Below are 23,450 nucleotides of genomic sequence, written 5' to 3'. Positions count from 1 at the left end.
TGCTGTTCAGCAGGATCTCCTTGTAAATCTATTCTAAATTGTATCTGAGATTCTGTTATTTATTTAGGTTCCAAATCATATATGGAAATTATTTTCTTTCCCCATTATTAAAAAAAAACTTTGTATTTACAGATATTTGTACTTTATTTAGATGACACCACAGGAAAGCTAATAACACTTTCTCTGTTTCTTACCAGACAAGTTAACTGGATATATGGGCCAACAGAATCTATCATTGCTGACTGAATTCATTCTGATGGGAGTCACAAGGAAGCCTGAGCTTCAGGCCTCAATTTTTGGGATCTTCCTCATCCTCTAAACAATCACAATAGTGGCCAATCTGGGTAAGATCATTTTGACCCAAATGGATTCCCACCTACACACCCCTATATGCTTTATTATCAAACACCTGGCTTTCATTGATCTTGGTAATTTTACAGTCATTTGTCCCAAGATGCTTGTAAATTTGTTGTGGATCAAAGTACCATTTCCTGTTATGCATGTGCCACACAGTTGGCTTTCTTCCCTATAGTCATCATCAGGGCATTTTTTAGCTTGTTTATCTATTTGGCTATCTGTAGCCCCCTTCTCTACAATGTTATCATCTCCCAGAGAATTTGCCATGTGCTGGTAGGCATTCCATACATCTACAGTGCCTTTCAGGCACTAGTGTTCACCATTAAGATTTTTACATTGACCCTTTTTGTCTCTAATGTCATTAGCCATTTCTATTGTGATGATGTTCCCTTGGTACTTATACTCTGCTCAAATGCACAAGAAATAGAATTGACCATATTATTTATTTATTTATTTATTTACTTCTTTACTTATTTTTTGGCTTTTTGCTATTTCTTTGGGCCGCTCCCACGGCATATGGAGGTTCCCAGGCTAGGGGTCTAATCAGAGCTGTAGCCGCTGGCCTACGCCAGAGCCACAGCAACGCGGGATCCGCGCCACGTCTGCAAGCTACACCACAGCTCACGGCAATGCCGGATCCTTAACCCACTGAGCGAGGGTAGGGACCGAACCCGCAACCTCATAGTTCCTAGTCAGATTCGTTAACCACTGCGCCACGACGGGAACTCCAGAATTGACCATATTATTTAAAGCATTTAATTTGATCTCTTCCCTCTTGGTCATCCTAGTGTCATACCTACTGATCCTGATAGTCATATTTCAAGTGCATTCTACACAGGGCAGGAAAAGAGCTTTCTCTACATGTGGTTCTCATCTGTCAGTGGCGGTTGCGTTCTATGGGTCTCTACCATTTATGTACATACAGCCCAAATTCACTCACTCCTTTGATACTGATAAAATGGCCTCTGTATTTTACACTTGAGTAATCCCCATATTTAACCCCCTGATCTATAGCTTAAGGAAGTAAAAATGTCTTCTACAGGGTCTTTAAGAGTCAATGCAAACTTTGTATGTAATATCCAATATGAAATATTATTTTAAAGTATGAAAAAGTCAAATGGCATCTGATAATATTTCTAATAAATATAATTGCATTATTCTCAGCTCCAGAGCAAAGGCTAATTAAAATGCATGGATTGAGGTTGCAGGTTCGGTCCCTGCCCTTGCTCAATGGGTTAACAATCTGGTGTTGCTGTGAGCTGTGGTGTAGGTTGCAGACGTGGCTCGGATCCCGTGTTGCTGTGGCTCTGGCATAGGCTGGTGGCTACAGCTCCAATTGGACCCCTAGCCTGGGAACCACCATATGCCACGGGAGCGGCCCAAAGAAATAGCAAAAAAAAAAAAAAAAAAAAAAAAAAAGCATGGATAAATAGTTTCCTTTGTATTCAGCCATATTAATCCTCATATTTTAGGTCTCAATTTAATGTCACTCCCTCCCCAACATGCCTTATTCTTGATTCAATATTTCCTTTATTGATTCCACAGAACCCCACATCTCTCCCAATGGAAACACTTATTAAGCTCTTAGTCAGGAAACCACGTGTTTGTTATCAGGCAAATACTTAAAATATATTTATGTTGAATATACTGAGTAATTTAATAAAAAACATAGTAGTTTGAGGGGATAAATAAAAGATCAAAAATAACCAATTGGGACTTCTAGAGATGAAAATGCCTTATTCTATAGGAACATATATTTATTGAATGAGAGTAACAGCATGTAATATGCTGAAAAAGAAATGATAGTTACACTTAAGCACATCACAGGAAAGGCTATCAAAAATGAGGTCATAGGAAAACCAAAATTCTGAATGAACTTAATGAAAGTAGTCTCAGAGATCCTTAGAATAGCAGCAAGTTGTGTACAGTACATTTAAATTTAGGTCCAAGTGGAAAGAAGAAATTATATGAGGCAGAAAACCTGGCGGAAGAAATGTTGGCCAGAATTTTTTCCAAACCATAAAGAATAAAAAAAACCCTATAACCCCAAGGTATAAAATGCTAAAATAATTCTAAGCAGGATAAACAGAAAGGAAATTACACCAAAGTATGTCATATAAGGTTTCTGAAAACCAAAGATACAGAAAAACATTTTTAAAAGATTGGGATGAAAGACAACATAGGAACTGATTAAAAAAATATTTACCATCAATCACTGGCAAAAACAATGTCACAAAACATTTTCTTATATCAACTTATAACTATATATCCATCAAAATTACATTTGGTTAATGAATGCTACTTTGTCATAATATTATACAATGCTTTTCAACAAAGTCATTTTTCATTTACTCATGAATTGCATATGTATGTTTCAAATATACTTAACATGCACATTATATTATGTACTTGAGATACTGACAATGGCATATTTATTTTTTCCAATGTTTAGTGCCTTTGTACAATTTATTTATTCAGTTAGGCCCAGGCATGACATACTTTTGACTTTTCCTAATGGTGCTTTTGGAGAATAATTAGCAAATATCCAAAACACTCTTCCTTGGTAATTACATACATTTTAAAAAATCCTTGAATGAGATCAAATCTTTAACAAAATGCATCTCAGAGGGGGTTGAAAAACACAAAATATTCTGCAATGACAATGAGAATGAAAACAATAGGAAGTAAAAGCAAATTTTCCAATAATGTAAGTAGCAAACATTGGTCTTGAAAACTTCTTGGAACATACAGCTTAAATTCAATCATCACCAAAGATTGAAACTATTATGCAGTGCAAAACTATTTCTTTAGTTTAAATGGATTTATCTATCATGTACTACAAACCAGTATAGTCTCTGATACTCTGTGTTGTGGATTTAGACAACGTTAGCATTTTTTTTTCAAATGAGCATAATGCTTCAAAATTTTTTTTTTGTATTTTTGCTATTTCTTGGGCCGCTCCTGCGGCATATGGAGGTTCCCAGGCTAGAGGTTGAATCAGAGCTGCAGCCACAAGCCTACACCACACAGCAATGCTGGATCCGAGCCATGTCTGCAACCTACACCACAGCTCATGGCAATGCCGGATTGTTAACCCACTGAGCAAGGGCAGGGACTGAACCCACAACCTCATGGTTCCTAGTCGGATTCATTAACCACTGCGCCAAGATGGGAACTCCTCAAGTATCTATTTTAGCAAGGATCTTTGCCTATCATTATTTACCTAGTATTTCTCCTGACCCACTTTTTATTTCCTATGTTTTCAGGTAGACCTTACTAGAGTAGAAGAATACTATCATGTTTTTCCAGATATATTCTGAAGATAGAATAACTTTGAATCCTGATTCTACCACTTATTATCTAGATAACTTGGTTAAGTTAATTCACTCCTTGTGCACCTTGTTTCCTTGACTATCAGATGGACTATGGTAATACGATTGTCACACGAACAACAAGGGTTTGCACTGCATGGGTCCTCTTAAACACAAACTATTTTTAGTGCATACATTACTATGTTTACCAGTGGTAGTTGTTTGAATCTGCAGATGCAGAATCCCCTGAGGACAAAGAAGGCAGACTTTGAGGCCTGAGCATCTGCAGATTTGGGATCTGCAGCAGGTTCTAGAACCAAGACCCTGTGAATACAGAGATGACCAAACTACTTCCTAGAGTTGTTGTGTGGATGAAACAAATTAATATATGTAAAATGCTCAGAAAAATGTCTGGCACATAATGCATTCTCTATCAGTGCTTGCTGTTCATTTGTATTCTGCTTCCTACTGGGTCTCTTTACGTGAATCTCTATAAATCATTAGAATTCATAAATAATCAGAATGGCCAAGACCTTTTTATACAAAAGAGGGAGGTACAATGGGAAGTTCACTAGAGGTAATTTGTCAGAAACAACAGATGTAAAAAAAGGAGAACTAAGATATTAATAGCAAAATTTTAAAATTAACATAGCATTGGATTTTGAATTGGGTAAACAAGCTGACTTTATAGTAAGTGGAAGTACTGAAATTTATATCCAGTGGTCAGAAGTTTTATAATCACCACATAATTGATCACTCCACTAACAGTTTAGAATTTCTTCCTGTTTACAATTTTAAACAGATATGATGACTGTTGATAATGTAAATTTTATGGTTTGGCTGTCGATTTCTGTTTTATAATTATTCAAAATTAAAAAAAAAGCAGAAATATAATATATAGGTCTTTTGATATATTTAGAAAAGACTTTGGGTAAAAAGAAGTAGCTGTATCAAAACAGTCACTTCAAAATGTCTCGCCCCTTTAAAGCATTCTTTACAAATGTTTCAGCGAATATGTGCTTTGTGATTCTATCAACTAGGAATAGGTGCTCAAGTGGGCCTTAATATTTGTGGTGAACTCCCAGGGACCTTTCCCCTGGCCAGAGCTAGTGTGTGGCTGGGTCAGCCCTTGTGATTCTTATTATGATTGGAGGATGCAACAGTCATTGGGGAACCTTGAAAAACAAGGCTTATTACTCATACCCTGGAGGGCACATGGCACACTCAGAGACACACAGAGAAGCTAAGCAGAGAGCAAGGGAGGGAGAAAAGCCATGGGTTCTGCTTTCATTGTGGTCAAGGGTGGGGTGTTTAGATTCACTTTGTTCTGGTGAATTAAAAACATAAGATCAGAAATGAATGTGCAAGAAGGGAAAAGCAGGTTCAATCAAGCAGTCAATTACCTGTATCATCTAGGGCTTTCTAAAAAGGAAAATTTATGGTTGGGGTGGCCTGGCTCTTAATCTAATTGGTATGGCTGAAAATGTATTTACTTGAGGTGAATGTCTTGAAATGGACTGTCTCAGCAATGAAAAGCTTATATCAAGAACCTCATTACAATCAGAAAAGGTAATCATTGGGCACTTTCACTGCCATGTAAATGTAGGTATGTGTGATTTTGTCCTTATGAGAAGAGGAATCTTTATTTATATTTGAGATAAAGAAAACAATTCTCTATCTCATATATCATGTATTGAATTCCCTTAGGAGATAGGATCCAATATTGGAATTCAGGATCCAGTATTGTCTCTGAGGCAGCACAGTTTTGATCCCCAGCCTGGTACAATGAGTTAAGGATCTGACCTTGGGGCAGCTGTGGTGTAGGTCACAACTGCAGCTGGGATTCAGTCCCTAGCCTTGAAACTTCCATATGCCTGCAATAGTGTCCATTAAAAAAGAAGAAGAGGAAGAGAGCATCTCAAATATAATAAGTATTGATCTGATACACAGGTTATCAGGATGATCCATATGGAGAAACACAATCATACTGCAGTAACAAAAGTGGGGCCAAATTTATTCTCATGGGGATCACCAATAACCCTAGGCTCCAGGTGTCTCTTTTTGGAATCTTTCTCATCATACACTAGGTCAGTGATGGTAAATCTGGGCAAGGTTTTCCTGACCCATTTGGACTCCAAGCTACATAATCCCATGTATTTTTTCCTTAGACATTTGCCAATTACTGGTTACTCTAGTAATCTGGATCTGGTTACTCCACTCTCATTGGCCCAAAAATGATGGGCAACTTTGTCCTGCACCAAAATACAATTTCCTACAATTGGTGTGCCACCCAACTAGCAGTCTTTGAGATTTTCATCATCACTGAGAAGTTTATGCTATCAGCAATGGCCTATGATCATTATGCAGCCATCTGCAAACCTCTTCTCTACATAGTCATCATGGCAGAGAAAGTATGTTGGGGCCTGGTACTCACTCCCTAGCTCTACAGCACTTTGTGTCACTGATTCTCACAATTACATTATTTAATTTGTCCTCCTGTGGCTCTAACATTTCTATGGTGACTGCCTCTCTCTGATTTCCATGCTCTGTTCTGGCACACACAAATCAGAATTGATCATTTTGATAGTTTCAGGGTGTAACTTGCTCTCTTCACCCTTGATTGTTCTTGTATCCTACACATTTATTCTCATGGCTCTTCTCAGAATGAACTCCACTGAGGGAAGTCACAAAGCCTTCTCTAACTGCAGTTCACACCTGACAGTGGAGGTCATGTTCTATGGAACATTATTGTTTATTTACCTGAAACGCAAATCTAGCCATATGTTTTCTATAGATAAAATGGTCTCTGTTTTGCACCCTGGTGATTCCTATGCTGAACCCATTGATCTATTGCCTAAGAAACAGAGAAGTTAAAGATGTTCTGAGGAGAACTTTAAAATGATGCAAAATCCCCAATTAATATCTTAATATTCAGTTACAAATGTGGGTCCAAAAATTGTTGTTTAATACTTTGTCAGTCCAATTATAGAAATGTTTTACCACATTGCCTTCCTCTTTTTCATGATGAAACACTTCCTCCTTGGATTGAATAATTATAGCTAGGTAATTTGTCTCAAGTAATTTTAAAGACCATATTGGAACCTCTATATTTAGAAATAAGGCAAAGCATACCAATTTTTTTGGTCAAACGTCAATTTTTCTGGTCAAACCATATCAATTTTTTTTAACTCATGGAGGTTAAAAATGTCTCAAGTCATCCAAATGGAATGCAATTAACTAGAAAAATTGTAATACACATGTCATAGAAGTCACTGTGCCTTAAAGATAAACATAATTGAACCATGAAGAATGTGTAGGTTAGAAAAGCCTCAAATAGAAGTAAATTTGTGATTATAATACATCATGAACAAGCTGCTTCAAGAATCTAAGCTGAGTAGGAAATACAGCATGCCACTTCAGAATGAAATATTCAGTCAGATTGAGTTAAGAGTCTCCTTTTCATGGCTAGAGTGGGCATTTGGAAGATTTTTTTTTCTTAATGAAGAACATGAGAAAAATATTGGCCAACTCTAGATATCCTTTGAGACACCCTCACACTACAACTAACTTTGGTTTCTGATAGCTTCTGGATAAAGAAGTTGATTTAGAATTGGCAAGCTCAAGATAAAGAAGTTATCTGGTCACTTCCTAAATGACACCAATATTTTGAAAAGCTGTGGCAATGAAAACAGAGATTAGAGATAATTGATGCCCTTTAGAGTTAATTGCACTTTCATCAAGTCATCTTTGACTCCTTAATGAGTTTGTACAGACAGAGCCAATATTTTGCTAATACAATGCTTCATCCCCATTTCTATTCACTCAGCAAATGCACAGACTCCTTGCATCTTTGTGTTCTCCTAGTTGTTTACAGAGGCATTTTTTAGATTTTTAAAATGTATATATTACCTCAATCATGTTTGTTTCAATCTACCCTAGCATTTGAAGTGAAAATTGTGAGGAATTAAATCAAAATATGAATCAGGATCACTTTATCTCAGATTCATATATTTCATTTACTTTGTCCATTTTTTAATGCACTGAGGTTTACTTTGTTAAATAAGTTCATCTTAAGTGTTCTCATCACAAAATAAAAAAAAATCTATGTGAGGTAATGGATTAGCTAATCACTTTAGCTATATTTATATATTTAGCTATATATAAATATATATTACATATATTTAGCTATATATATGTATATATTTTGTCTTTTTACAATTTCTTGGGCCGCTCCCACAGCATATGAAGGTTCCCAGGCTAGGGGTCTAATCGGAGCTGTAGCTGCTGGCCTCCACCAGAGCCACAGCAATGCAGGATCTGAGCCACATCTGCAACCTACACCACAGCTCATGGCAATGCCGGATCCTTAACCCACTGAGCAAGACCTGGGATCAAACCCGCAACCTCATGGTTCCTAGTTGGATTCATTAACCACTGAGCCATGATGGGAACTCCTGTATGCTATATATATTTTTATACACATATTTAGCTATATAAATAAATATATAGCTAAATCTCAAAATATCATATTGTGTCCTGGAAACTTATACAATTTTGATGTATTAATTACAAATTCTAGAAAGCTACAAATTTTTAATTTTTAAATAAAAATGAAATAAAGTAAAACACAAAGTAAAAGAAATATAAAGTTGCAGTCTCCAAAAAAATCAATTCTGCTAACCATGTTAGCTTTGGATCCTGTCCATTAGCATATATAATTTCATGAATAAATTTTAGTGTTGAGACTAACATTTTATATTATATTGCAGACTTTTTGATCATATATGATTCCCCCAAAATTCTATCATTTCTATTAATTTTCATAACCCCAAGTAAAGTTTAATATTATTCATATCTGTGGTATCACCCATATAGAAAGAACTTTCAAAAAATCATAATACATGATATCATATGGTATTTGTCTTTCTCTTTCTGACGTACTTCACTCAGGAAGAGAGTCTCTAGTTCCATCCATGTTGCTGAAAATGGCATTATTTTCTTCTTTTTTATGGCTGAGTAGTATTCCATTGTGTATATATACCACATCTTCCTAATCCAATCATCTGTCAGTGGACATTTGGGTTGATTCCATTTCTTGGCTATTGTCAATAGAGCTGCAATGAACATGTGGGTGCTTGTGTCTTTTTTGATATCATTTATATCTGGAATATAATATATGGCACAAAGGAACCTTTCCATAGAAAAGAAAATCATGGAATGGAGAATAGACTTGTGGTTGCCAAAGGGAGGGGGAGGGAGTGGCACAGACTGGGAGCTTTGGGTAAATAGATGCAGAATGTTGCCTTCAGGATGAATTAGCAATGGGATCCTTCTGTGCAGCACTGGGAACTCTGTCTAGTCACTTATGATGGAACATGTAATGTGAGAAAAAAGAATGTGTACATGTAAGTGTAACTGGGTCTCCATGCTGTACAGTAGAAAAAATATATGTAAATAAAAAAGATTAAAAAAATCATAATACATCAAAAACACTAAACTTACCTTTCTAACTTGAGAATTCATCATGAGCATCTTTCTTGGGCAATAAAGTTTTGTTTTCATTTTTGATATCAGCATACAACTGTGGAATACAGATTAATCACTTTTTATTTGGTCATTCTTTGACTGATGGACACTTGATTGTTTGTAGGTTTTTATTTTTTTACCACTATTACAAAATGCTGTAATAAATAGCATTGTGCTTATAAAACAATATACGATTAATTTTTATTTCTAAAATAAATGCATAATGTTTCCTCTGCAATCTAACTATGTGCTGCTGGGTAAGTGATTTACATATTTGCATAATAATTTAAAATAAAAATAAAGCACTAACAAAAAGTGCTATGCATTGTGATTTTTCCCCAAGTAGCCAAGTAGTATTTTTTTCCAAGAAAGGATATTGACATATCCTTTTCATTGAATGATGACAAAATTGCAAAATGGCAATAATAGATGAATAGCATCAGCTATTTGATGTCATGGATACAATGTGAATTGTCCTAAAACATCACCTTATTTTTTAATAGAAAGCTTATAATATTCCCAACTTCACTGTCCCTGGACATAGTCTTAATTCCCACAAAGCACATGTTTACATTCTAGTTATAATAATGAAGAGTTTAGAAATAATGCTTCCAACTTATATGAAAATTTTTTAGTATTTGTATGCTCAAACTTCTTCCCAAAGTAGAACTTTTAGTTTTCCTTACATTATTTATATTCACTCCATACCTAATTAATGGCTTGATTCACTAAGAGCTTTGAATTAGGAAACTGGAAAAATTTGTGTGAAGTCTTAAATGGCAATAGTTGCAAGGCCCCAGTGACTCAAGTGCATATACTCAACCTCCAGTTATTTCTAAAAGTCCTTGAGGTTGATTTCCTTCATGGACTCTGTAATGATTTCTTCAATTTCTATCCAATTACTTCTTTATTCAGACTGCCAATATACTCTTTTTTGAAGAGATTTTTCCAAATACTTCAATTTTCCCACATGTAATAGGAAAACATTCTGTCTTTAAGGGGTTGAGGAAAGATGACTCAAAAAAGGAGCATTATCTATTTTAATATTTATCCTCATCAGCTGAGTGGCTCATCCCTTAACTTAACACTATGTTATTAAGACCAAATGTATACCTTTTAACAAGGTATACCCTTAATTTTAAATTAGGGGCCACAATTAAATATTGAAAAAATTTAATAATCACTACCAAATGTGACTGCTCTTGGAGTGAGCAGGCATTTCTAGACTTAACATTAAGGTCTAAAAACTAAATCCCTTGTGTCTGGCTTTAGCCTGTTTCTGTACAGTAGAGAGAAGATCTACCGGAATAGCTAAAGAGATTTTGAAGAAGAAAATTGATGTGCTTACAGTAATGATTTCCTATAAACCTATAGTAATCAAGACAGAGCAATATATTATAGAAATAGACAAAAATATGTATGGAACAGTGTCCAAAAAATGTACATATGTATTTTCAATTAATTATCAACTAAGAAGTCATAGTAAGTAGATAGGCTATAGACTATACATAAATAACCTCTAAAAAATATTGACAGAAAGATAGCCTAATAACAGCAAGGGAAATATCTCAAAAGACATTTCACAGAAGGAATATGAATACATAATAAAAACAAAAATGGCCAAACATATTTAGTCATCAGGAAAATGAAACTACATGAGCAATGAAATACTATTCCTCATCCATCAGTCTGAGATAACAATAAAAATATTAAATTCCTAAGTACAAAGTACCATAACAGCTCCTATGTTCAGCTCCAAAAAATAACATATATTGTTGATTGGACAATAGAAAAGCACTTTGCTTTGGAAAACAGTTTGACAGTTTTAAGCAATGTGGATCATGGACTTCTAGACACCAGAACTAAGAATATATTTCTACTGTTTAAGTCAACCAGTTTATAATATTTTGCTACAACTGCCCAAGCAAACTGATATATTTTTCATCTTTTTTAATTATTATTTCCCCCAACATGTTTTTTTTCCACAGTACAGTATGGGGACCCAGTTACACATACATGTATACATAATTTTTTCTCCCATTGTCATGCTCCATTGCAAGTATCTAGACATAGTTCTCAGTGCTACACAGCAGGATCTCATTGTTAATCCATTCCAAAAGAAATAATTTGCTTCTGTTAACCGCAAGCTCCCAATCCATCCCACTCCCTCCCCCTCTGCCTGGGCAACCACATGTCTATTCTCCAAGTCCATGATTTTCTTTTCTGTGGAAAGTTTCATTTGTGCTGTATATTAGATACTGGATATGAGTGATATCATATGGAATATGTCTTTCTCTTTCTGACTTACTTCACTCAGTATAAGAGTCTCTAGTTCCATCCATGTTGCTGCAAATGGCATTATGTCATTCTTTTTATGGCTGAGTAGTGTCCCATTGTATATATATATACCACATCTTCCTAATCCATTCATCTGTCAGTTGACATTTGGGTTGATTCCATGTCCTGGCTATTGTGAATAGACCTGCAGTGAACGTGCAGGTGCATTTGTCTTTTTTAAGGAAAGTTTTATCTGGATATATGCCCGAGTGGGATTGCTGTATCATATGTAGTTCTATGTATAGAATTCTTTTTTTTTTCTCCTTGTAAATTTATTCTAAGTTGTGTCTGATAACCCCAAGCTCCCGATCCCGCCCACTCCCTCCCTCTCCCATCAGGCAGCCACAAGTCTATTTTCCAAGTCCATGATTTTCTTTTCTGTGGAGATGTTCATTTATGATTCCAGTTATAAGTGATATCATATGGTATTTGTCTTTGTCTTTCTGGCTCATTTCACTCAGTATGAGAGTCTCTAGTTCCATCCATGTTGCTGCAAATGGCATGATGTCATTCTTTTTTATGGATGAGTAGTATTCCATTGTGTATATATACCACCTCTTCCGAATCCAATCCTCTGTCGATGGACATTTGGGTTGTTTCCATGTCCTGGCTATTGTGAATAGTGCTGCAATGAACATGTGGGTGCCTGTGTCTCTTTTAAGGAGAGTTTTGTCCAGATATACATGTATAGATTTCTAAGGTACCTCCACACTGTTCTCCATAGTGGTTGTAACAGATATTTTTCATCTTAATTTATTCAGTCCTCTCTCCCATGACCAGGTATCCATCCGCATATATTTAATGTGAATCTGTTTTGTTTTCCTCTGTTCTTATGAAGTATATATTATTGTTCCATATGCCTGCATTTACATATTATGTACATGCCATTTTGCCACTGGCTTCAACTTCCAGCTTTAAATGTAAGGCCTTACAGGAAAAAAAATTCTTATGATGGAAAATAATTATTATTGCCAAGAGAACTTAAGCTTCAGAGAGAGAATTATTCCATGGTGGGTTCTTCTCTCCATAATTCTTTTAGTCTTTTAATGTGTAAACATGTATCTCTAAAATATTCAGGGTGCAAAAAATTTATTTGTGGGACAGGAAATGTATAGACATGACACAAGGGCTTTATTTTTAAACATTCTGTTTGACTCTTGGAGTTATCATCTATCTTTTCTCATTTGAAAGACAATTATGAAGAAAAATTAAAATAATACTTTTATTACTGAGGATTGTTTTTTGGAGAAAAAATCTACACTTTGAACATCCACTTTACCCCATTCCTTGAAATAATGACTATCTTAATTTTGTATTCTTTGAAGTAAAAGCAGAGAAAAAAACAACAGAGATAGTGGCATAATAAAAATACAATTTATTGATGGACTTTGTTCTCTTTTCACTGCTAACCTATTGGTTTCTAAATCTTTAATATTACATTTTTGCAATAACAAATCTCAATGCAAATGAGCCACTCTAACAGGTACACTTTAATCAGATGTCACAGAGTTGAACTCACTTCAGTAATGTAGGTCCAGACTACCACACACACATACCCAAAGACTGCTGGGGTGTCTGGATGAACTCCTAGACAGAAACCTTGTTAAGGAGTAAATCCCAGGTGAAATATTCCCCAAGGATGCAAAAGGCAATTTGTGGATGCTGGAATCACCTGTGCTTCAGAGTTAGGCTCTGAAAGGTTTATAAAGCTTCAATAAATCTCACTGCCACAGCCATGCAGAAACTCTATGAGGCTGAAACTGAATTTCATTAGAGGTGGGTAGACAATGCTCAGCAATGTTTTAGTAAAAAGCACACCACCTCTTACTACGAATGTGCCATCTAGTTAGGAGGGTTCTTAGATTTCATTGTGGCTGAGGTTTTCATGTTAGCTGTCTTGGCCTATGACTGCTATGAGCCTTTTGTACCCCTTTGCTCTACATGGTGGTGGTTATCTCAGTGGATCTGCCTTCTGCAAGTTTCTCTCACATACCCTCCCACTCTACAGTTTTTCCACAGCTATTGTAGTTTCATCTTGTGTCTTCTCTGTCTTACTGCTCTTCTAATGTAATCAGTCATTTTTACTGTGATAATGTCCCTCTGTTAGCATTATCCTGCTCTAATACCTACTTTCCAGAAACAGTAGTATTTATACCTGTAGCTATAAAATTGATTTCTTCCATAACTATGGTTCTGGTGTCTTATTTCAACATGTTTTGTCCATTCTAAGGATACGTTTATCAGAAGGATGGAGAAAAAGCCTTTTCCACCTGTGCATCACATATGAGGGCAGTGTCAGTTTTCTGTGGAACCCTCCTTTTCATGTATTTGCAGCCTCGAACAAACCATTCATTGGATACTGGTAAAATGGCCTCTGTGTTTTATACACTGGTGATTTCTATGCTGAATCCCATGATCTATAGCCTGAGGAATAAGGATGTGAAGGCTGCCTTAAAGAGATTTCTGAGAAATTCATGCTATCCTTTAAGTAAATGTGATTTTAAAACTCTACAGGTAACTGAAGAGATTGTTAATATAGTCTGGCATTGTGTTAGAAGAAGCTGAGGTTAGATGGCTTGCCTGTATGTTTATAAGTAATTCTAGGAATTGAAAGAAGCTAAGCTTGGGGAAACATTGATTTTTAAAATGGGAGTTCCCTGGTGGCTCAGTGGGTTAAGGATCCAGTGTTGTCACTGCTGTGGCACAGGCTGGGAACTTCCACATGCCAAGAGTATGGCCAAAATTTTAAAAAATAATAATTAAATTAAAAAATATGCTGAAGATCTTGGTATTATGAGCTACATACAGAGCTGGAATCTTGAGAGACGTTAAAAATTTTAAGTTTGAACAGAGCAACAATGATGGAGGACAGAATTAAGTTATAGTTCTTATATTTTGATGTCCTTTTTCTTTTTTCCTGCCTAAGTTTGGTTTCATGGATCACTGCATCTTGAAGAACTGTAATTACAGATCTCAAAAATCCTTTTTCAGCTAACTTTGTGAAGTTAAACTGACAAGTATCTTTAAAAATCTGTAACTCCTTTTTAATATTGTATGATTTAAAAAATATGTAGTCCTAATGAATTTATATTCTGAATGGTATTAAAACATGATTTCAATTATTTTATTCCATTAATAATGTATATAATTTATTATACATTTACATATCAACATGAAGGCATATTCAACTATCATTGAGTATGTTTGTATTTTATTCAGGAACTTAGTGGATGTCATCAAATGTCTCCTTACCCCCACTCTAAGAATCAGGTTTAATTTTTTTTTGTTTTTTGTTTTTTTTCATTTCTACAGCTGCACCCATGGCATATGGAGGTTCCCAGGCTAGGTGTCTAATTGGAGCTGTAGCCACCGGCCCACACCAGAGCCACAGCAATGAGGGATCCAAGCCAAGTTGGTGACTTGCACCACAGCTCACAGCAATGCCAGATCCTTAGTCCACTGAGAGAGGCCAGGGATCAAACCTGCAATCTCATAGTTCGCAGTCAGATTCATTAACCACTGAGCCACAATGGTAACTCCGGATCAGGTTTTTTTAAAATGGTGTTTAATATGTTTGCTGTTATTATGATACATTAGACTTTTGATGGACACTGTAAGAATTATTTATACCATTACAGGAAAATATAATTTTAATTAAAAATTCTTTTCTGTTTTCTGAAAATTTTTGATCAGTAAGATTACAACAAAATCTGTTGCATAGCTTTGAATAGATAGAGGTGACCAGAATCTTTCTCAGCCTTACAAATCAGAATCACCAGAGAAAGGTCACTAAATCCATATTTTAATAAGCTCAACTAGTATCCCTGAGGATGTGGGTTCAATCCTTGGCAAAATCATATTAACATTCTTTGTGTACATTTACTTATAAACAGGTTTTAGTGTAGATGAGCTTCTTCAAATATAGGTGCTAAATCTTCACTCATAATAGTTAAAATATAAGACAAGGAATGTAGTCCTACAAAGCAAAAATAAACTCATAGACATGAAAGATTATAGTTGGGGTATCCTCATATTACCCCCCCCACCTATTTAAAAAAAAACACATTTTTTTTTACAAATTCCCTTACTAATTAAATTATTCAAAGGAATTTTTTTACCTCCCAATGTAGGGAGAAGAAATATGAGGACTTGGAGTAAAGTTTTCTTTAATCTCTTTCACTAACATTAGGATAAAGCCTTTAGTTAATACTTTGCATTGCCTCTTGTTTCCTTGAATTTATTATTAAGTTATTGATAAATGGTACTAGTTTTAGAATGGGTAGTTAGAGCATATCTTAGTAAGCAAGGAGTCATATAGTCCTTTGAAATTTTTAGCTTCCCTGAAATTAGGTATGTGAACTCACAGATCTACTAAAAAAAATAGGAAAGGTTGCAATGATGCAGTTTTTTTTATAATACACCTACTACATAATCTATGTTAAAACACTGATTTATTGGTTGAGTCTAATGTTACAAGAAGGGAGGTCGATAACTCACTATATTACATTTGTTTGTCTGAACAGCCAAGTTCTGTTTACTAAGCATGGAGTTTTTTTAGCTGTTTATTCACAGACTATGTTCTAAAAATCTTGTTTGTGATGAGCTATGAGAGTGAGGAAATGGATGTTGAACGATGTACTAAGGATGAGTTATATATGGACACTTCGAGTGGTTGCTACAACTCTGGATAGAAATCTATGAACTTATGTTATACAAGACCATAGGTGAAACATATTCAGGATTCCCTGTATAAAGTTCCTTAAGTCACACAAAAAATGTAGACTCAGTTTTTCATAGACCACTATAAAATATTTCCTGTCAATTATGCTCATTTATTTGTTTAAACTCATAATATTTTAAGATGAAAAAACCTGGGAAATCAAATATAATTTCTGATGTTTCTAATTCATTAGTAAGAATTTCCTCTTAGTTACATTTAAGGACAAAGAGATTGTCCTGGGACTCTATCCATCTTCCTAAAGGTTTGTGTTTGTTTGTTTGAAGTGTTGAACCATGTGTAACGATGAACCAATTCAACACCAAACCACAAGTAATTGCATTTTATAGCAAGGCACAAGCAGAGGTGGGATATTTTGCCAAGATTACCAGATGTGTTTATCTGATGCAAAATATTTTTTTAAAGAGAGACACTATACATTCACAGAATTATTATTTAATATCTAAAATCACATAGTTCAAACATGTAAATTTCCCACCTTCATCATCGTATGCACAATGGAAATGGGCTGTGATCTCTAGGACTTTGCTATATTTTCTCAAAGTATTCTGCATGAAAAAGAGAAATGCAAGATTTTATCCCCTTCTTCATTATATGGCAGCCCAGTATTAAATATTAATTCATTGGGAAACTAAGGGACAGATTTTACATTCATAATTAGTATATAAAACATACAAATCCACCCTTCTTTTCCCTCACAGTAGACTCATAATATATTCTTACTCATCATCTAGTTTAGAGTGACTAGGATGCAAGCTAATGCCTAGAGCTTTTATAAAATGCCTTGTGCATACAGTTCTGAGGGGTAGAATTGGGTAGTGGGGGGTTTCAAAGACAAAAGTATCCTCTGTGTCCCTAGAGATGTTTACAAAAACAAAGACTGTAATTTAGTAATAAGGGGAAGAAATAGTCAAATATAATTAGTATGATATTGATCTGAAATTAATTCATTCAAAATTTACTTTATTTTTCCATTACCTAACATCTAGAAGAGACTATACTAGGAAATTTTAAATGAGACAAAAAAAAAAAAAAACACACAAAGCTCTCAATCATTCAGCCTTAAGGTGTCTAATGTCTAGTAGGGAAAAGGTATGGAAACATTATATTGTTATAAATGTGATAAGAAATATAAATGAATTATGTCTAAAGTGATTCTAGATTACAAATATGAACTATTTCACCTTAACATGAAAAGTAAGGCTTGAAAGTTATATTTCAACAGGATTTTAAGGATAAATATTGTTTCCCCTGCAACTATCCTTTTTTCTTGTAGAGAAAGGTAATAGGAATGGCAATAACAAAAGTAGAGAATGTGAAAGAACTTTTTTTTCTTTTTTCTTTTTGTCTTCACCTGCAGCATAAGGAGGTTCCTGGGCCAGGGAATGAACCCACACCTCTGCACCAACCTGAATACTCCAGTCAGATCCGTAACCCACTACCACAGCAGGAACTCTGGAAGGACATCTTTTTTATTGACAAATGGAGAACAATTATATTAATTGGACCAATGGCTATCCATTGACGATTGAAAGAAATTGAATGGAATTGGGATTATAAAAATGTTGAGGGATGAGATTGTAAAATGTCACATTTGCATGTACATTGTCAAATATAATCCACACTTTATTTTATACAATGTAAAATGGAGTATTATATATTTAGAAATATCAGAGTTTTTTGTTTTGGAAAGAATGGAAAAAATGCGAGAAAAAGAGACCAGCACTGTGGGTGCAGAGGGAAGGGGGAAAGGGCCACAAAGGCGGTGCCAGAGGGAGGGGGGCAGTATGGGCACATGGCCAGTGCTGGCTGAGCTGCAGGATTGAGGTAAGGAGCTTGGGTTTCCCCCAGCATCCAGAACATGGATAAGAAATCCAACAAGCTGCTGCTGGCTTTGGTGATGCTCTTCCTATTTGCAGTGATGCTCCTCCAAAACATGTGCCCAGGCACAGAATGTAAGCTCCTCTGCCTGCAGGCGTTCAGCCTTGCATGCCAGCCCAGCCTGGACTGCTTGAGGATGAGAGCTCCACCAGGTTCCATCAGCATTACAATTTCAGCACAGTGACCTCAGGCGCAAAGTAGAATTCAGCATCAAGGGCGATGACCTGATCTTGTTCCTGAACATCCAGAAGAAAAGAGGCACCACTTCTGGCCAGCAGTATCCAGCTGGAGCTGCAGTTTCAATGCTCTGTGGGTTATAAGAAATGTACTTGCCACTGGCCAGGTAAGCAGGAGACCTGGCTCTTCTCCAGGTTCTCCACAGGCTGGAGCTGTGGACTGCATGCCAACTGGACCAAGCTCACCAGATGTGTGCCTGCAGTGGTGGATGGCAAGCGCGACGCCTGGCTGAGGCTGTGCACATGAGTGCATGGCCGGGGCAAATCAGGGCCCAGGAACATGGGAGCAGACCCTGGCCAGGGCGGGAGGAGGGCTGGAAGGCTTGGTGGGCTGCTGCCAGCAACCATGGGAGCACCTAGGTGCCCCTGCGGTTTAGGGCGGGCACCAGGCGCCCTGGAGAGTTCTCACCACACTGTGGCAGCCTCAGGAAGCTTGTCCCTTCTGCCCCAAGATGGCTACCTCCGGGTTGGCCTGCTTGGTGGCTGGGAGTGAGTACAAGGGAAGCAGCCAGGAGGCCAGGAAGGAGTGCATAGGAACGGGGTACTGCAAGCCGACTTGGCACTGGATAGCCAGAAAGAGATACCCTCTGTGTGTAGCATCCCTGACCCCCTCCAACCCTCTCTCTGCTTTCTTCCTCACCCAGGTCCCAAAGCCTCCTCTTGATCTCTTCTTTCCTACTACTGCATTTTACCATCTGCCTCACACCTCCACCTCCCTCCCAGCCCCTTGATTCCTCTATTGGCCTTTCTCTCCTTTTCATGTTCATGATCTTGTTGCCTCTGGCCACTGCCTCTTCTTCTCCCTCCGCTTTCCTCTCTCACTTTGCTTCTCCTTCCTTTTTCACCTTTTCTGATTTTCTTCTCTTCCTTCCTGACTTTGGTTGCCTCTGTCCTCCTTTGTGCTGGCTCTCTCTCCCTGGGCAAATGCATGTCCCTCTGTGGCTATTTGGGGACATCCAGAGGGTATCTAGGTGGACACCCAGAGGGGGCAGATGGTATCCAGCTTGCACCTCTCACTGCTGGCTGCACACTGGGCACCCTCCAAGCTTTGTGAGTGTGTGGGGCACAGGGTTGGGTGGGCGGGGGTGGGGAGGGGGGCGCTTGAACCAGAGGTTGGGTAGGGTCGCTTTCCCACATCCTGTGTGCTGTTCAGTCTTGAGAAACCTCTCCTGATTTAGTAACTTTGAGCCCCCCTCCCCCTCCTTGAGCATGGCCAGCAGGGCACCTCCAGGCCACTTGCTGGGAACCCATAGCTGGTGTAGAAAGGAAAGTGCTATTTTGTGAAGAGTGCATAGGCAGTTGCTTTTGAAGCTAGGGAATTTCCCCTATCCCCCTGCAAAGCTAGGTTGCCTGAGGTCTTGGATTAGGAAGAAGGAAAGACTTTTGGGGGTGCAATTTCCCCAGTCAGGACTCCTCTTGTACCACTCACCATAAATCAGATTAGGTCAGAGGCAGGGAGTCCAAGTATTGGTCAGAGTAAGTCTAGTTTACTTGGCCTTCCTATTGGCCTCCCCACTGAGGTGACCTTAGGGGTCCTTGAGGCTGCTGCTGTTATAGAGTCTGCCTACCTAGAATGGCTCCCAGCTCCCTCCTCTGCCTCCCAGAGTGAGGGGGGCTCTGTGTCCTGGACATGGCCACATTTTGTTGATGCCTCTTCCAATACAACAGCAATACAACAGCAAGTGCAGTTTCTTCTGTCCAGCTCCAAAGGAGCTGACATTCCTCTGACTTTCTGGTCACCATTGAGATTTTAGAGGAACCCTCACAGCCTACTCACTTTCCCTTCCCTCAGTTTACAGTGTCCTTTCTGAATGCTGGAATTCTGGGAAGATCTGTAGAAATTTCATTTCCTTTCCAGATTTTGTTTGTTTTGTTTTGTTTTTTTATTCCATCCTAAGAGAACCTTGGCCCTAGGAGGATTGCCACCTGGATCCATTGTGGGAACTGTGTTAAGTCATTGTCACCACAAGATTCTGATGTTTAAGAAGTTCCCAGATGATTTGGCAATATTAAAAAAATCCCTCTTGCTGATGGAGCTGGCAGATGCAGTGAGAGGTTAATAAAAAGCCCTTGAGGGCAGAAATAGAATTCCACAGCAATGGCTGTGGCAGAGGAGTAAAAATGAGGTCTTGGCAAGGGGTGGAATCCCCAGCCTGCCTGGAGTTCCCCAGGGTACATGTGCCTTTTAAAATCCTTTTGTATAAGTAGGTGTGACATGGTCTTGCTTATGTATTTGGTGGCCACTGTCCAACACAGAAAATCAGAACTCCTTAAGGGGAGGCTTCAGCCTCTTGGGCTGTCCCCAGATGATGCAAAATTATTTGAAATAGGATTCTATGGGTCATCAAAATGGTGATACCATAGTGCCATCTAGTCTAATAAAAGAACCACTTTTTAAAGTGTCAAAAAAAAGAGACCATAAAAATAAGGAAAAAATGGATAAGCTTTCTTCCTTTTTAAAAAATTTAACCATAGTTAATTTACAATATCATATTACCTTTAAATGTGCAATGTATATACAATCTTAAAAATAGAGCGGTACAGCAGAAATCATCACAACATTGTCAATCAACTGTTCTTTCATAAAACTTTAAAAAATGAGCAATAAATAAATTAAAACTATAATCATCTAATGAATATAACAAACAGAAAAAGACCCACAAGCATAGAGATCAAATTAATGGTTACCAATGGGGAGAGGGAAGTGGGGAAGGACAAGATAGGGGGAAGGGATTAAGATGCAAAAACTGTTATGTATAAAATAATTGGAAAATTGGAGAACATGCATATAAGGAGTGTTTTTAGATATCTGATGGTTAGCAGCGGAGGACCATGACCTGTGAGTAAAGAGACACAATTACTGGTGCCTTATAAAGGGTGAACATAGACATATGGAGAACACAATAGTCATGTGGAGATTAAGACACAAATCAGATCGGGAAGGGCTGAGTTGCCTGGAATATACAGAGCCAAGTACTGGGTGGAGACATCGAAGTTGTCCAAGTGATTACATAGCAGCATGAAGGCTGAGATGTCAAGTGATTTCTAAACTGCACATATTAAGGTGAGATTCCATAAGGCCAGGCCAAGAACACACACCAGGGAAACTATCAGGGATCTGTACCATGAAAACTACCAGTTCACACAGGGCTGGGACACATTCAAACTCCATCCTATCTTAGGAGGAATCTCATTGAACATCCACTGCTTTCAATGGAGTCAGCAGAAAAGAGAAAAACTACAGAGGAAATGATTCACTATAATCCACTCTAACAGAGCCCAACATTAACTCTCAAAAGATTAAGCCAGTTTGCAAGTACATAAACTGCCTGCCAAAACAAAACTCAACACTGTTTGAAAAAAGATAAGACACCTGGACTCAACTGAAAAATATTCACAATATTCAACATCCAAAGAAATATTGATCTGCAATTTGAAGAAGTAGGAAAATGTTACCCATAAGCTTGAGAAAGATAAGTCATTTCTTGACTGACTTTACATTTTCCATTATTTAAAAGCAAATTCGGCACTACAAGAAAATAAAATAAAGAACTTATACACAAAGACAATGGAAACTAACCATACATATGTGCCAAGAGACTTAATTTTTTATCTTAATTTAGAAATTTGAAAGATCTATGGAAAATATACCAAACACACACAAAAAAGATAAGAATGAATGCAGACTTTCTGATAAAAAAAAATAGTGTGAGCCAGAAGATAATGGAACAATCTGTTTAACATATGGACACACAAAAAACTCAAAAATAATTTTTATCTGGCCAAAACATAATTTTAAAACTGAAAGAATTACGTGATTTCCTGATCTTTCTGGTAATGAGCCACCTATGCTTGATTACCCCACAGTTAAAAACTAATATCTTCTTAGATTCCAAAAATGATACAAAAGAGCTTATCAACAAACAGAAACAAACTCAAAGATTTTGAAACCAAACTTATGGTTACCAAAGGAAAAGTACTGGGGGGGAGGTTAGGGATAAAAATGAGAGGGTGGGATTGGCATACACATGCTACTATATACACAATTGCTGGGTAACAAGAACCTACTGCATAGTACTGGGAAATGTATTCATGGCTCTCTGATAGACTATATAGGGAGAGAATCAAAAAAGAATGTATGTATATGAATATGCATGACTAATTCACTTTTCCTGTACACCTGAAAGTAACACAACATTACAAGTCAACTATTCTCCAATAAAATGTATTTTTAAAAAGAATACAATTTTAGGGGAAAAAAACAACTTGAAAGTCCTGGAAAGAGACTAAAATAAGGAGATGCAGAACATAATCAAAAGCTCTAGGAATGGTCAATTTTCCCATTTACAACTTCTATTTTGAAGGAAGTCTCCAGTCTGTACCATTCAAATAGAAATATTGAATATAACCCACAGTTATCTGATCTAAAGGACAAAAGGTAGAGTTTGAGACAATAGTCACAGGAAATATGGGGATGCATTGCAGAAAGGAACAAGCCAGTGAAAGTCAGACCCATATTCTATGGACCAACTCTGTCCTGTCACTGAGCCTGAATCATGCAGGTGTCCAGTATCCAAGAGAAGGCTAAAAAATAAGCTAAAAATCATTTTAAAAATAAAAAATAAAATAAAACAAGGAAAACATCAAAAAGTTATGTGAAGAAATGAACGAATATTTATGTTAGTATGCAGAGTTTGCAGTTTGACATGACCCTTGTTAATTGCCTGCTAAAATAAAAAAGAAATAGAATAAAATAAACCTTCTTAGGAGAAAAATAGCATTCAGATATCTTTACAGCTTAATATCCCAATATCCAAGATAGAATCCAAAGTTGCTCGACACATGAATGTGCCAGAAAATTATCGCCATTCTTTTTTTTTTTTTCTTTTAATGAGTAACTTGAAGTTTATAGCATATAGTTCAGGTTGAGACACATACAAGGAGAAAGGGGAAGAGCAAAGCCAGTGACAGAACACACTCAGTTAGGGAAGATGTTTACACAGAGCAGAGTGCGACACCAGCAAAATCCCGGTACGCACTCGTGCACATATGGAGGTGCCAGAT

At 37.0% G+C, this 23,450-nt stretch overlaps 2 pseudogenes; both read left to right on the top strand.

Annotated features, from left to right (window-relative positions):
- The first annotated feature begins 214 nt into the window (after positions 1-214).
- Positions 215-1,433, top strand: LOC146399408 (olfactory receptor 8K5-like; annotated as a pseudogene).
- A 4,194-nt stretch (positions 1,434-5,627) lies between these two features.
- Positions 5,628-6,570, top strand: LOC110258048 (olfactory receptor 8K1-like; annotated as a pseudogene).
- The last annotated feature ends 16,880 nt before the right edge of the window (positions 6,571-23,450 follow it).

Source organism: Sus scrofa, chromosome 10, assembly GCF_054392235.1.
Source record: "Sus scrofa isolate SSC_HxYL_T2T_F1_AM1 chromosome 10, Sscrofa_HxYL_maternal_Yorkshire_Landrace_v2.0, whole genome shotgun sequence".
Lineage (NCBI taxonomy): Eukaryota > Metazoa > Chordata > Mammalia > Artiodactyla > Suidae > Sus > Sus scrofa.
Note: the sequence above shows the minus strand (reverse complement) of the source record. Positions and strands in the feature narration are given on the sequence as shown.